At 36.1% G+C, this 4958-nt stretch overlaps 1 non-coding gene across 1 annotated transcript; it reads right to left on the bottom strand.

The window, feature by feature from the left end:
• Window positions 1-4548: 4548 nt before the first annotated feature.
• On the bottom strand, window positions 4549-4655 carry LOC121213043 (small nucleolar RNA R71). Its single transcript, XR_005908412.1, has one exon. It is a non-coding gene; the product is annotated as a small nucleolar RNA R71 (small nucleolar RNA).
• Between the last annotated feature and the right edge of the window lie 303 nt (window positions 4656-4958).

Genomic DNA, 4958 nt, shown 5'->3' with positions numbered 1-4958 from the left:
TTCTTCCACAGGGGTGCTTTTAAAAACACTTTTTTGCTGATCTCAAATTCAATGTCTTTTCGTTTCAAATCTGCGTAAGTTTTCTGACGATCAGAAGCTGCTTTCAAACTATCTTGAATCACTTTTATTTTCTGTTCAGTCTCTTTTATCAAATCAATCCCGTGAATCTTATTCTCACTGAGCTAAGTCCAATACAGAGGTGTATGGAATTTGCGACCATATAAAGCTTTGTACGGTGCCATTTTGATGCTCGATTGAAAACTGTTATTATAAGCGAATTCAATCAAAGGTAAATACTGTTCCCACGTACCTTTAAACTCAAGAATGCAACATCTCAACATATCCTTGAGTATCTAAATAATCCGCTCGGATTGACCATCCGTTTGTGGATGAAAAGCTGTACTGAAGTGCAATTTCGTACCCAGAGCATCTTACTGCAAAATCATGATGTGAATCTTGGATCTTTATCTGATACAATAAATAATGGCACACCATGCAATCTCACAATATCGGAAATGTATAATTCAACTAACTTATCAAGTGAGTAATTGGATCGTACTGAAATAAAATGGGTTAATTTCATCAATCAATCAACTACAACCCAGATTGCATCTTTCTTTCTCGGAGATAAGGGCAAACCCGAAACAAAATCCATTGTCACTCTAACCCATTTCCATTCCGAAATCATAATCGGTTGTAACAAATCGGATGGCACCTGGTGTTCAGCTTTAACTTGCTGACAGATTAAGCATTTCGCAACAAATTCAGAGATATCAGGTTTCATACTAGGCCACCAATAAAGCTATTTCAGATCATGATACATTTTCGTACTACCCGGATGAACAGATAAATGACTGTTGTGAGCTTCACTCAAAATCATTTGAATCAATTTTGGATTTCTCAGAACACAAATTCGATCTCGAAATCTCAGACAACTATCTTTATCAACTCTAAATTCTAAATCAGAATCTAAATTACACTAAGCTCGTCTTGCTAAAATCTCATTATCAACCTTTTGAGCTTCGATAATCTGTTGAATGAATAATGTTCTTGCTTTTAATTCAACTAAAACTGAACCATCATCGGACATAACCAAATGAGCATTCGTCGCACATAATGCAAACAGTGATTTTTGACTCAAAGCATCAGCAACAACATTTGCTTTTCCCGGTGATGGTTGTTAAACTGACTAAAAATCTGACTTAAGGCAAGCGCATCTATCGAACAGTAGTATAGTTATGGTGAGACCGGAAATATCATATCCACGAGGACTAAAAGTACTAGTAATTACTATCTTTTTATTATCTAGCCTAAGAATTAAAGGGTGTTTTTAAACTAAACTAATTTTCTAAGATTACGACAGAGATGAAAGTTGGAAAATAATTTAGAAAAACCAATGGAGAAGACAATACCTAAGAAAGAATCCACTTAGACTTCACCTATTACCTTTGACTTAGACGATTTATTCACTTGAATTATTCCGTAGAAATCCCTGATTTATGTTAATATCCCTTTCGAGACTAAAAACAATTGACTCTAGGTTGATTAATTGAAATCTCTTTCTAATTAAAACCCCTATTGTCGCATTAACTCAATCTATGGATTCCCTTATTAGATTTGACTCCAATCCGGCAGATTTATGTCATCTTATCTCTAGGATTGCATGCAACTCCGCTTAATTATGAATGATCTACTCTTAAACAGGGACTTTTGCTCCACTGAATAAGCACACAAAAAACCTGAATTAATATCATAGAATATTAAAGCAAGAATTAAGACTTACAATTAAGAATAAGAACAAGTATTTATCATATAAATCAAAAATTAATAAGATTCTTCTTAGGTTTCATCTCCCTTAGGTATTTTAGGAAGTTTAGTTCATAATAATAATGGGAAACATCTCAAAGTATGGAAAACAACAAAACATAAAGAAACCCAAAGAACTTCTAAGAGATTGAGTGGAAGTCTTCAGTCTTGATGTAGATCTTGCCTCCGAGGTGATTCCGATGGCTGTCTTTAGGTATTTTCTGCCTTCTACTCTCCGTCCCCTCTAATCCTCTTCTAGGGTGTTTATATAGGCTTTAGAATGCTTCCAAACCCTCAAAAGTGTCCTTTTCTAAGTAGAAATAGACTTGGGCTCGAGCTGTGTGTAATTTTGAGTTGGTTTCTAGCTGTGTGTAATTTTGAGTTGGTTTCTAGTTGACACGGCCATGAAACACGGGCGTGTGGTCTGCCCGTGTACCTCACATGGGCGTGTGGTTTCCTCATGTAGAAGTGTCTAGGCCGTGTGAAACACTGTTTTAAGCCCAATTTGTCCGTTTTTGGCCTATTTCTTGCTCTTTTTGCTATTCTAAGCTCTCCTGAGTGTAAAACATAAAATTAAAGGATTAGAAACATCAAATTCACTAAAACCAAGGAAAAATAATTCATAAATATGGCAAGCATGAGGTAAAAATATATATAAATTACGGTTTATCACCCGGATGATAATTGATAAACCGTAATTTATACATATTTTCCCCCATGTTTAACGCATTTTATGGATGATTTTCCATTAGAATTGGTGAACTCAATGCTCCTAATGCTTTAATTTCATGTTTTACACTTAGGAGAGCATAGGAGAGAGAAAGGAACGAGAAACGGGCCAAAAAAGGAAAAAAAAATGGGCCAAAGTAAGAAATCAACACGAACTGGAGCTCCTCACACAGGCAGACCACGCGGCAGTGTCAATCTGGCAGAATTGGAGCACGACTCACACGGGCGTGTCACACGGGCGTGTCCCTGCCGAGCCCAAGTTAAGTCCAATTCGAAAAAGGCCACTTTTAAGGGCTTCTAGGCATTCCAAAGCCTATAAATACACCCTAAAAGAGGATAAAAATAGAGACGGAGAAGAGGGCATAAGGAATTACCCAAGGAAGCCGATTGATCCATCTTAGAAGTCGTATTCATCATCAAGACTGAAGATCTCTCCTCAATTTCCCTTCAGGAGTTTTGGGTTTTCTTTATGTTTTGTATTTTTTTATTCTTCTGAGATGTTTTCTTATTTAGTTATGAACTAAATCCCCAAATACCTAAGGGTAATGAAACCTAAGACAAATCTTGTTATTATTTTCTGAATCGTATGATAAATATTTAACTTGTTCTTAATTATGTGTTCTTAATTCTTGTTTTGATATCCCAAGATACTGATTCAAGACATACTTTTATTCAGAGGAGGAATAGACCCTGTCTAAGAGTACTTTTGTCATAATTAAGTGGAGTTGATTGCGCGCCTAGAAATAAGGTGACAAGATTTGGCCGAATTAGGGTGAAACCTAACAAGAGGATCCATAACAAGAGGATCCATAGGTCGAGTTAATGCAACCTTAGAGTGTCAATTAGAGAAAAGTCTTGGTTATTCAATCTAGGGATTAGACGTTATTAGTCTTGAATAGGGATAATAACATAACTTAGAGATCTCTACGGAACAAGTTGAATGAATAAATCGTCCGGTTCCGAGCTAGAATAACAAGTAAAGTCTAGGTGGATTTTTCCTTAGGTATTGTCTCAAGTCAATCAATTTTCCCAAAAGCAATTCCCCAATTCTTTTCTCTGTGCGTTCTTAGTTTAGATAATTAGTTAATTAAAACAAAAACCCCATTATTCTTAGGCTAGATAATAAAAAGACGGTCATTACTAGTACTTTTAGTTCCTTTGGGTTCGACAATCCGGTCTTGCCATTACTATACTATCGATCGATAGGTGCGCTGGCATTTTCGTCATGATAATAGTTAGTTTAGGTTTGATCTTCATTATAAATATTTACTACTTGTTACGAATCACGCGATCAAGTTTTTGGCGTCGTTGCCGGGGAACTAAAATATTAGGAACATTCAATTTTTATTACTTTAGCCATTTATTTTTCTTGCAATTTAATTTAATTTAATTATTATTTATTAATTTACTTTTTCCTTCTCTTGGCAGGATTTCATAGTTTATGACTAGAAGAAACCCGTCGGGACCATTACTTTTTGACTAAGAAATTCATCGCATAGTTCGTAGAAACCAAAGAGAAATAAGGAGCAGCTTAAGATACACAGAGAACGAGCAAGAAGACGATACTCAACCCCAACTGAAGAGATGGCTGAAAACCAAGGCAATTAGCTACCTCCTGCAATTGCGGCAAATCAGAATCCTGCTCCTCGTACTATATATGACTATGCTAAACCTTCTTTGACAGGAACTGAGTCAAGTATAGTTAGATCTGCTATTGCTGCAAATAATTTTGAACTGAAACATAACACAATTCAGATGATACAGCAGTTTGTTCAGTTTGATGGTTTGCAGGATGAGGATCCCAACACTCACTTGGTGAATTTTTTGGAGTTTTGCGACACTTTCAAAATTAATGGCGTTTCTGATGATATCATTCGCCTTCGGTTATTTCCCTTTTCATTGAGAAACAAAGCTAAACAGTGGTTGAACTTGTTACCACGAGGGTCAATTACTACTTGGGAACAAATGACCGAAAAATTTTTACTTAAATATTTTTCGCTAGCTAAAACAGAAAAGTTGAGGAATGATATTTCTTATTTTGTACAGATGGATTTAGAAACACTTTACGATGCATGGGAGAGATACAAGGACTTATTGAGAAGGTTTCCTCACCATGGGTTACCTCTATGGCTACAAGTTCAAACCTTTCACAATGGTTTGAATCCCTCAACAAGGAAAATGATTGATGCAGCAGCCGGTGGAACGATCAACAATAAAACACCTGAGGAGGCCTACGAGTTTATCAAAGAGATGTCCCTGAATAACTATTAGTGGCAAGTCATGAGGACAAATCCAACAAAAGCCGCCGGTGTTTTCAATATTGATGCAATTACCATGCTTAATAATCAGGTAGAATACTTAAATAAAAAGATTGATGATTTATATGGTTCTACGCAGGCACACTTAGTGATGTAGTGCGACTC

This window comes from Gossypium hirsutum, chromosome A13 (genome assembly GCF_007990345.1).
Source record: "Gossypium hirsutum isolate 1008001.06 chromosome A13, Gossypium_hirsutum_v2.1, whole genome shotgun sequence".
Lineage (NCBI taxonomy): Eukaryota > Viridiplantae > Streptophyta > Magnoliopsida > Malvales > Malvaceae > Gossypium > Gossypium hirsutum.
The sequence above is the reverse complement of the archived record's forward strand: the minus strand, read 5'-3'. Positions and strand labels throughout refer to the sequence as shown.